This window comes from Lycium ferocissimum, chromosome 8 (genome assembly GCF_029784015.1).
Source record: "Lycium ferocissimum isolate CSIRO_LF1 chromosome 8, AGI_CSIRO_Lferr_CH_V1, whole genome shotgun sequence".
In the NCBI taxonomy this organism is placed as follows: Eukaryota; Viridiplantae; Streptophyta; class Magnoliopsida; order Solanales; family Solanaceae; genus Lycium; species Lycium ferocissimum.
The window spans coordinates 44,410,848-44,423,017 of NC_081349.1; positions in this window are offsets into that span (position 1 = coordinate 44,410,848).

Below are 12,170 nucleotides of genomic sequence, written 5' to 3' on the forward strand. Positions count from 1 at the left end.
ATTTTGCAAGAGGAGGTGAAATCGCTTGTATGCATTAGTAGGTCATCAGGATATAGAGGCAAGAGTAGTTATCGTCACATGTACATTAACAATTTTCACTTTCGACGTTTATGCCCTTATTGACCCAGGATCCACCTTATCATATGTAACCCCTTTTGTTGCTAAGAAATTTGGGATAGAACCATAAAAGTTGCATGAATCCTTTGAAGTGCCCATTCCAGTTGGAGAGTCAGTTATAGCTAGGCGTATTTGTAGGGATTGCCCAGTTTTATTCTATCACCGTAGTACCGTAGCTGACATAGCAGAGTTGGAGATGGTAGACTTTGATGCAATCATGTGTATGGATTAGTTGGCTTCATGTTATGCCACAGTAGGTTGTTGAACCAAAATAGTAAGTTTTGAGTTTCCTAATAAGCCATTCATAGAATAGAAGGGCAATTCAATAACCCCAGGGGCATATTTATTTCTCATCTCAAAGCCAGAAAGATGGTTTTCAAGGGATATATTTATCACTTAGTCCGAGTCAGAGATATAGATACCCCAACTCTAGCCCTCCAATTCGTATCAGTCATTAATGAGTTTCGAGAAGTATTTTCAGAAGATCTTTCTGGATTTCCTTCCGACAAGGAGATAGACTTTGGAATTGATCTATATCCCGGCATTGAGCCGATATCCATTCCGCCAAATCGAATGGCTCTAGCAAAGTATTAAAAGCTTAGCTGAAAGACCTTCTTGACAAAGGATTTATTAGGCCAAGTGTCTCAACTTGGGGAACGCCAGTCCCATTTGTCCGAAAGAAAGATGGATCCTTACGCATGTGCATTGACTACCGCCAGTTAAACAAAGTCACCATTAAGAACAAGCATCATCTATCCAGAATAGACAATTTATTTGACCAACTTTAGGGTGGTCAATGTTGTTCCAAGATTGACCTCAAATCAAGATACCATCAGTAAAAGGTTAAGGAAGTTGATATTCCGAAGACCGCTTTCAGAACCACTTATGGTCATTTTGAATTTCTTGTCATGTCATTTAGGCTGACAGATGCACCAATCGCTTTCATAGACCTTATGAACAGGGTTGTCAAGCCTTATCTTGATTTATTCATTATTGTGTTTATTGATGACATTTTATGTATTCCTGTAGTGAGGCTGATCATGTAGAACATCTCGAAATAGTGTTGTGAACACTTCAGGATCGTAAACTTTATGCGAAATTTACAAAGTGTGAATTTTGGCTTAAGTCAGTGGCATTTTTAGTCCATGTAATCTCAGGTGATGGCGTTAAAGTGGATTCTCAAAAAATTGATGCCGTTAAGAATTGGCCCAGGCCCATGTTAGCATATGATATAAGAAGTTTTTGGAGTCGACGGGTTATTATGAACGTTTTGTAGAGGGGTTTTCCTCTATCTCATCTCCATTGACTAAATTGACTCAGAAAAAGGTCAAATTTCAATGGCCAGATGCATGTGAGCAAAGTTTTGAAGAGTTGAAGAAGAGGTTGATTTCTACCCCAGTATTAATGCTACCAGAGGGAACCGAAGGGTTCGTGGTATATTGTGATGCTTCAGGAATTGATATCGGATGTGTCTTAATGCAGCATGGTAAGGTTGTGGCTTATGCATCTCGACAGCTTAAGGTTCCTGAAAAGAATTATTCGACTCGTGACTTGGAATTGTCGATTTGTGGTCTTCGCACGTATATGGCATCGTATGGATTGCACGTTGATATTTTCACCGACCACAAGAGCCTTCAGTATATTTTTAAACAACGGGAGTTGAATCTTAGACGGAGAAAATGGTTCGAATTACTCAAGGATTATGACGTAGATATCATTTACCATCCGAGGAAAGCAAATGTAGTAGCTGATTAGTCAGCGATTCATGGGAAGTTTAGCTCACGTTGAAAGGATAAATCTTGAGAGAAGTCCAGAGCTCTTGGAGTTCGACTCTTGAACTCTGAAGATGGTGGGGTTATTGTTCAAGGCAGGGTTTATTCCTCCTTAGTAACCAAAGTAAAGGAGAGGCAGTTTAATGATCCTTACTTATCATAGCTAAATGAGGGGATTCAAAAGCATAAGACAACGACTTTAGAACAAGAGGGAGGTGATGGTATCTTGAGGTACCGAGGCAGGTTATGTGCTCCAGATGTAGATTGGCTCAGAAAGCGAATTATGTTAGAAGCACACAATTTTGAATATTCCATTCATCCAGGTTCCACGAAGATGTATCATGACCTCAAGGAGATTTATTGGTGGAATGACATGAAGAAAAATGTAGCAAATTTTGTGGCTAAATGTCCAAATTATCAGCAAGTGAAAGCCACCAGAGGCCTAATGGCTTGGTCCAGAATATTGATATTCCTATGTGGAAATGGGCAACAAGAAATATAGACTTAACAACAGGTCTAACTCGCTCATCCCGAAGATATGACTTGATTTGGGTGATTGAGGACCAACTTACTAAATCAAAGACACTTTCTGCCAGTCAAAACCACAGATTCAGCCGAAGATTATGCCAAGTTGTATATTCATAAAATTGTCAGATTGCATGAGACCCAGTGTCTATTATTTCAGACCGTGGTGCTCAGTTCACAGCAAACTTTTGGAAATATTTTTAGAAAGGATTGGGCAACAAGGTATACCTCAACATAGCTTTTCATCCTTAAACGGATGGCCAGGCAGAGCGTACTATTCATACCCTTGAGGATATGTTGAGGGCGTGCATCCTAGATTTTAAAGACAATTGAGATGATCATTTGCCACTCATTGAATCCTATAATAATATTTATCATGCTAGCATGAAGATGGCACCATGTGAAGCTTTGTATGAGCGAAGGTGTAGATCACCCATTGGGTGGTTTGAAATGGGTGAAGCAGAGTTGTTAGGGCCATACTTGGTCTATCAGGCTATCAAAAAGGTCAAGTTGATGCAGGAGCATTTGAAAACGGCTTAAAGTTGCCAGAAGTCCTACTAAGATATGTGTCGAAGGGACTTAGAATTTCATATTGACAATGGGGTATTTTTGAAGGTCTTACCTATGAAGGGCATGATGAGATTCATCAATAAAAGAAAACTTAGTCCCATATATATTGGACTGTACAGAATCCTGCGAAGGATTGGTCAAGTGGCTTATCAGTTAGTGTTGCCTCAAGAATTGGCTACTGTGCACCTAGTATTTTATGTATCCATGCTGAAAAAGTGTGTGGGAGACCCGTCGTTGGTTGTTCCTGCTAACACTATAATTGTTAAGAATGACCTAAGCTACAAAGAAATCCTGATGGCTATTCTTGATCATCAACTTCGAAAGTTGAGGACTAAGAAAGTAGCCTCAGTAAAGGTGTTGCAGAGAAGTCAAAAAGTCGAAGAGGCTACATGAAAAGTTGAAGAGGACATGAAATCCAGCTATCTGCATTTGATTGAGGAGCAAGCAGAGAGCATTCAAGGTAAATGCCTTCCATATCCATGTCATGCCCCTTTCGTGTTCATGCCTCACGTTTCACATTCACGTTCATGCATCCATTACTCATGTCTCATGTCCCAAAGATTCATGTTTCCATGACACTATGTCATGTTATTTCAGTTTTCATGTTCCATGTCACGTTTCATCATGTTAATGTACTCAAGCCATGTCCAGTTGCTAAACCTACATTACATGCAATAGTACCTAGAATTACTACTGGAAAAATATATAAAAGATCATTGGGCCATGCGGGCTCTCCATAATAATTATGACCCATATCTTTAGCTCTTAATATAGGATCATTCAAGTCAGGTTTTTTTGTTATTGGGATAGGTGAATTTCCTTCCTAACCATGCCCCATTATTTGAGGACGAATGATCCCAATGGGGAGATATTATAACACCTCATGCCTTCGGGCTAGGTGTTGACTTGGGAGACAGAGGTATAATGGAACCACCACGAGGAATATAAGATGTGTTTTGAAGTACCATTTCATCCTTGTAAGGACCAAGCCAATCGGATCTAATTACAAGGAATTATAATTGAGCAATAAAAACTTGTAGGGAATCCACGACAAGGATATGCGCCGCATATCAAGACGCAGATCGCCACTCAAAATTTCCTAACTTTTTGTTTCCGGTATGCGTCACCATGTGCGACACATAAGGTGATACGTGACGCATATGGTATTATGCACCGGAACCAAAAGTCCATCTCGAGAATATCAGCTCACTGTTCCTGATATGCGAACGTATAAGGGTAAATGCATCGTAAATCGCGACGCAGATGACCTCATCTCTTTTCCTTTAAAGACATGTTTTCTGAAATTTTATTTCATATTTAAGTCTTCCCAAGCCCTAGCATGACTTTTCTCTCCTCATCTTCTTAAATCAAGGTAAGCCATTCCTAAGTATTCCAAGTGAATTCTAACTTATACACATGAATTCTAAGTAGAAATTCATTGTCTCTAGCCTAGGTTTTTCAAGAAAACCTATTTCAAGGTTCAAAGCTCAAGGTTTTGGGTTTCTCTTTCAAGATACAAACATTGTTACAAGTTTTGGGACTGATTAAGGTATGTAGGGATTTTATCCACATGTGGAAACATCAATGTTCTTCCCCACGCCACGTATAGTCCATGAAACACGTTTCGCTTCAGAATCAAGATTATGTTTTAGTTCACGAAAACCCTAAATAAATTTCTTTTATATATAAGCCACAAAGCGGGAGGAACATATGCATTCAAAATTGTACAATCAAACTTCGGTTTGGCAATTTTGGGTTCGATTTTTGAAGAATCGAACCAAACTAGTTCGGTTCATTTCGATTTTTTAAAGTTCTTCATTATTTTCAATTCTTTTTTTGATATAATATCCCATTGACACTAATTCATATTCTCAAAAGCAATAAAACATGTGATAAATTGAAATTCAAACAAACAAGATACACAGACAAAACTATAATCATGATATAGGATTACTAGGTGTTATATACATACCGTAAGAATAATTAAGAAAACATTATAAAGGACATACATTAATCCTAAAGACACATCCTAGTTACCTTCTTTGTTAAGGATATTTGATTTTCATTTGAAAATTAGATACAAATTGCAAAAGAGGATTTATTACAATTGAGTTTTTTTTGCTTTAAACTTAATATGTATTTTAATTTTTTTTTTTTGGTAATGTATTAAATTTCTTGTTCGGTTTTTTGGTTCACTTTATCATAGCATTTAGGGAAAACATGGAATCAAAATATTAATTTTTTCGGTCGATTTTCATTTATGCCCAACTAAAGAATTTTCAAGTTCTTCATTACCTTTTCTATCCTCAATCTTCTCATACCATGTGTATTTCCATAAAGACACGTATAACACATTACACTTTATATTATTGGATGGTCTTTTTGCTTCAATTTTTCCATTGCTACTAAACACTTCGTAACACTTTATATAGCATTTAGGAAAATATGGAATCAAAATATTAATTTTCCCTCATATTCAAACTAATTTTCTTTATTCCATCGATGAACAATTTCCATTGATATAACAACTAGGAAAAAGTCTAAATCTTTCCATCTTAAAGATTTCTATCATATGTTCAAAAGAAAACGGTTTAAAATGGATGAAAGTATATTTAATTTGTAAACTCAATTTTTTTTAATTAAAACTAAAGTGATAGTACGTAAAATATATTTTGTATATGTTGCTAATATACTCCTTCCTTTGACTTTTACTTGTCCACAGTGGACTTTGCGCATCTCTTGAAAAATAATAAATGAAGTTTATATTTTATCATGATACCCATATTAATTGGTATAGTTTTAATGGATTAGAATGAGTAATTAATGCTAAGGATAGAAAAAATTAAAAAAAAAATCTCTTGATATGCTAAAGTGGATAAGTAAAAGCAAAAATCTATTTTTAGTATGGTAAACGAGTAAAAAACTAAGAGAGTATAACAACAACAAAATACAAACCAATAACCAAATTAACCATGTTGGGCCCGTGCATCGCACGGGCATAGTTTGCTAGTGTATCACTATATATGATGCTTCTTTTATAGTTTCATTAATTGTATTCATGATACGTCATTATGTGTCCTGAACCTATCCGTAGTCCACGAATACCTATACTTTGAATTCCATGGGTTCTTAAATACAAGTCATGAATCATTATACTAAGTTCCATAAAATCCTGCATGGTTCCATGTTTTATACAAGTTATATTATATATCTATATACATGTTAGATTATACATGCAAAATCATGTTTACAAGTCATGTTATGAAAACCACGAGCTTCTAAGCCAACTATAACCATGTTCATGTTCATCTTTACCGAGAAGGCTCAAACATCCTGAAACTACGTATGCCAGCGTAGGGTAAGGTTCGATCTGCCCAGTTAGTCGACACCTTCAGACAATCGATTGGATCCTTTCGTGTCATGTTTATGCCTCATACCCTGGCAAGGTGTGGGGCTGCTCTGCTGGTCGGGGCAGGTACCTGACTCCATGTACCCACAGGGTTATTTCATGTTGTCGAATATACTAAGTTTGTCCCACACACACAAACACACACACACACACACACATATAGACACACACACACACACACACACACACTCTTATAGATGTTTTACTCATGTTATATTATACTCATGTCAGATGATACCCATGTTCATGCTCTATTTCTCATGTTTACTCATTCAATTGCTTTACATAGCAATACAATTTAAATGTACTGACATCCCTTTGTTGCTTGAAGTTGTATTTCACGATGCAGGTATTGACTTACAGGATGACGATCTGCTCGCTAGGTTCACACATATCAGCTATTGGTGAGCCCCATTTCATTCAGAGCGTTATATTTATTTTTTATTCATGTTATGTCATGCAGTGGAGCTATGCCGGGGGCCTTGTCCAATAAAAAGTTTAGTATTCAGACTCATGTCAGATGTTTCATAGACTAGTTTAGTCATGTCATGTCAAATATATAGCTGGGTTAGCCTTGTTGGATACATTATTATATTCAAACTATTTTCCACATTCATGATATAACAATATTTTCAGACTTATGATTATTGAATCCCATGTTTTACTTAAATCATTCATGCTTAACTTATATTTTGCATTATTACATGTCTCATATTAATTCATCAGACCATGCGGTTCGCTTGGTCACATACAGTAAGGCACCGAGTGCCGTGTTATGCCCAGACCATGGTTTGGGGCGTGACAGAACTGGCTGAGTGGAGATGATATTTTGCCCAAGAAGCTATTCATTTATTTTAGAAGCAATTCATCAAAGAGCCTACTCAGGGGATATCTCCATTCTTAATTGCACGCCTAAGATGCTGGATGATATTGACAACAACATACTTCAGGTAAATTCTATCAATTTTTTTTGGGATATCATTAAAAATGATCTTCGGCTTATGATTAGAGAATTCTTTGCTGGTTCCCCTTTCCCTAGATCTTATATTCATACATGCCTCATTCTGATCCCCAAGACTGAATCCCCTCAACAGTTCACTGACCTCAGACCTATCAGTCTGAGTAATTTTTCCAATAAAATCATCTTCAAACTTTTAAACCATAGGCTATCCCCCCTCAAGCATAAAATTATTTCTCCTTACCAAACTGGTTTCATCAAAGGAAGGTCTATTACTGATAATATCATGCTTACTGAAGAGCTTGTCCATAACATAAACTAGTCCCCTCTTTTGGAAAATGTGGTTATTAAAATGGATATGGCTAAAGCTTAGTGTAGACTGGAATTTTTTTAATATCTTATGATGGAAAAAATTAGTTTTTGAAACCTTTGGATTGTAAAATCTGGAGACTCATTTCTAATGTGTGATGCTCTATTAACTTGAATGGTACTAGACGTGATTTCTTTAACTCCTCTAGGGGATTAAAGCAAAGTGACCCCTTATTCCCTTCCCCGTTTGTCATTTGTGCTGAGCTTTTATCTAGACTTCTTGCTAATCTTTCCAGAGAAGGATTCATTCCTTATTCTGCAGAAAAACTAGGTCCTATTATCACTCACCTGTGCTACGCTGATGATACTATATTATCGTCCTCTGGTGACCCTAGATCTATTAACTTGATGATGTCCAAATTGGATATTTATGAGAAGTTCTTTGGCCAATTGATTAATAAAAGAAAATATGGTTTTTGGTTTCTTCCAACCTCTCTATCCCCTATATCCCTAATATTGAAAACATCATTGTTTTTTCTTAACTCCATTTTCTTTTATTTGGGTTGTTCAATCTATAAAGGAGTTAAAAAGATTGTTTATTTCAATAATATGGTTGGTAAAGTTCCTAAAAGATGAATAGCAAGGGAACTTGTTATCTTATGTTGGTCAAGCTACCCTCATTAAATATGTGCTCTACTCCCACCCTTTACACCTCCTTTCTGTTGTTAACCCCTCCAAAAAAAATGTTCTTGCATAAATTGAAAAAATTATTGCTAATTTCTTTTGGTGGAAAGATTGTAACGAAAACAAGCACAATTGGATAGCTTGGGAGGGCTTATGTCTCCCTACTGTGGAAGGGGGAGCTGGCTTTAAATCTCTCAAGGATTTCTGTAACATTTTTTTCTACTAATCTTGGTGAAAATTTAGAACCAAAAAAGCTTACTTAGAGATTTTCTTGAGGCAAAGTACTATAAGAGGAAATATCCTGTTATCAAGAAATGATCTTTTGGATAATCTCATATTTGGGCTTATGTACATCAAGAAGGACATTGAAGATCTTATTCTTTGGAAGATTGGAAATGGTAGCATCCCTTTCCGGTGGATAATTGGTGTGGCAAGAGTGCTCTTGCTAGTATTATCAACTTTTACAATGCTCCCAAAAATGTCAAAGTGAAGAATTTCTTTTATGAGAATGCTTGGATTATCAACTATCTCATAGAGGAAATTCCTAATAACTTGATCAATGATGTCCTCCAGGTTGTGATTCACTATGGATATGGTGACTGCCCTATATGATCTGTGGATACCAAATGTGTCTTTTCTTGCAAAACTGCTTGGTACAAGCTGAGAATGCAAAAAGTTAGATCCTTTACTGCCACTATGATCTGGCAAAAAAGCATCCATTTAATTTTTTTTCTTCATGATGAGGATGATTCTGAACAAGATACCAACTGATAAGTCTATTAAAAGAAAGTTCAAAATTCGTATCCCATCCAGTTGCAACTGTTGTAACAGCCACATGGAGGAATCTACTTTGCATTTATTTTGCAAAAGTCATATTACAAACAAGTTTGGCCCTTTTTCAACTAGAGGTGTGAAATTAATATCAAAGATGGGGATACTAGACAGATCCTTATGTCACAGTGGCTTTCTAAAACTAACAACAAGACGCCTACCATACTCATCTAATGCCTTCCAACCTTCATATGTTGGGAAATATGGAAAAACGGATGCAGAGCCAGATTTGACAACATCCACATGTCTCCTAGAAACATCACTGATAAAGTATGCAGAACCTTAGTAATGTTAATCAACCGCCTATATCCGAACTTTAATCTTCCTGCAGGTGGGATAAATATTTGCAGTACTTTAACAGCTGATGATCAGCAAACCGGTGGTATGGAATAGTCCAAGTGGGAGCTGGATCAAACTTAATACAAATGATTGCAATAAAGACAACCCTAACAGTGCTAGAGAAGGTGGAATTATAAGGAACAATGATGGTAACTTAGTCATAGCCTATAATGACCCGTTCCGTCGTTACTGTAAAGATTCTGAAATACCCGTAAACGTGTCATCTTGGGTCCTTCCTCACTAAAGCATATATGACGTCCATCTAACCTAGTTATAACCATTGTGCGGAAGGGGATCAAGCATCAAAATTCAGGTAAAGGACCCAGTTAGGTCGCCCCAGCGCTCATCCGAGCGCTAATTCAGGTAAAGGACCCAGCTAGGTCGCCCCAGCGCTCATCCGAGCGCTACAACATCAAAGACCCCGCTGAAGCAGTTGTATGATAATAGCACAGGCCGCTGCAGCGGCTACTCGAGCGCCACAATGCTACCGTCGAATCGGTGTGCGCAGTTAAAATCCCTTATTTAAGAAATCATTTCGGGAATTTCCCTAAATTTCAGTACCCTAATTTCTAGCCACACAGTTCGGGGAAGAAGCTGAAAAATCAGATCCTTAACCTTGGGAAATCCTTCTAACACCTTCAAACTCTCCTTCCACTTACTAAATTACTCTTAACCATACCCACTTAAAGAATTATCAAGTGGGTGTTCCAAGTAATCTAGGGTTGGAGAGATGATGGGTCAACAACATTTTCCCATAGCTCCCTTAAACAAATCTTCCATGTTCTTCATCTAGAACAAATTAATGATCTAGATCTCTACATTCCGTCACCTTAAAAAAAAAAAGTTCTTCCATGGATTTGGAAATAGTACTTTCTCAAATAAGCTTGAAAATTGGGAAATCACCTAGCCTTGTCGTGGATGGAGTCTAGAAGTGGGTTGAGATTCAAAACCTTCCTTTGTAAATCTAAGGTCTCTTATGAAGGTTATAATGGGTGTTTCAATTCTTGGATCGCAAGGTAGCCTCCAAGCTCTTTCGTGCGGATCTTGATGTGGTGTTTAAATTGAAGAGTCAACGGATGCTTGTGGCACCCGCTCGGCCATGAGGTAGGTTATGGCTTCCCTTCGGTAGACTCCAGTTAGTTTCCCGTATCGTTGTGTTAGAAGGAACGGAGAATGCATGTGTAGGAAATCAGAGATTTGGGATGGAATTCTAGGTTGGTATTGTTGTGTGACTTGTTTGTTCGGGCTTCTGGCCTGTAGATTCTTTAGATATTGATGTGGGTTTTCTTGATTATCGGTGGATTTATGTGACTTGGGAGTAGCGGACGGAACCTATTTTGTGTCAAATGATGAAAACTTCCTATAATACGTGATCAATTAAGTTATGTTATTTATGGTGAATCTAACCGTTAAACGAGAGAATAAATGTAACCACGGTTGCGATTGGGTTCTAAATTAAATATGACAAATGACTTTGAGTGTGGGGTGAGATCCTTGCCCTGAACTAATAGGCTGAGGAAAGGAAGTGGTATGGCGTGTATCGACTGATTAATCTGATGTGTGTGTTGGGACTAGCCACCCCGTTATGTGTACTCTAAACTATTCTGACTTGATGTCATGAGTAGTTGGTAGATATTGAATTCTGTTTTATCGTCTTGATTGGGATAGAATTGATATACCTGTTGTTGGTATTTGTACTTGGATATATTATTGGCATACTCATTGTTGGTATTGTGATGTGATATGTTATTGGCGTACCCCATTTTGGTACTAGTGATATTGAACTTGATTGATTGACATACGCATTGCACGCATTCTCTCATATTCATGATGCTTGGCCGATGCCCGGTGATGATCCGGTATCGTTGATTTAGCGAAATTGAATTTTGATAAACTCTTTTACTTGAGTGATTGTGAAAAGTCCAATGTCCGAAGATCAATTCCGAAATCGTTGATTGTGTGAAACTGATATTTGATAAACTCTTTTACTTGAGTGATTGTAAGAAGGCCGATGTCCGAGGTTCAATTTTGGAATCGTTGATTATGTGAAACTGATATTTGACAGACTCTGTTACTTGAGTGATTGTGAGATGGCCAATTACGATAATCTATTCCGGCATCGTTGTTGCATAGCCGATTCCTATGATATCCCGAAATCGTTGTTAGTGTATGGACGCCGCAGATCCCCCAGGGTGGTGCCGGTGAGAATCTCCCCGTGGGCAAAGATCTGGGGTCCCGTCTGTCTGTTGGGCAAAGATCCGGGACGGGTAGCACTTAGATTTCACGAGTCACGCTGGGTTGTGCTACCGAGACGTCGATATTTCCGCCCGGAGTACATGTGTACACCTAATTTGCATGGCATGGCATTGCATTCATACACCTTTGCATTGCATTATGGATTGATTCTGAGAGGATTTAGTGCTATACTTGTAATGTTGGATTCGGGCGTGATTTATGTATACTTGGCACCTTTTGGGAATTAGATGCTTTACTTAGGTAATGATGGGTGTTTGGGTCTGGATTCATTGTTTGTACTTGATGAAGTAGCTATAGATCGTCCGGAATCTTAGCTATATGTTCAGTCTTAGTGTGTTGTAGGATAATGGGTGTCCTAGTGATGATTTGACCACTAGGCTAAAACGAATGATTTAATGAT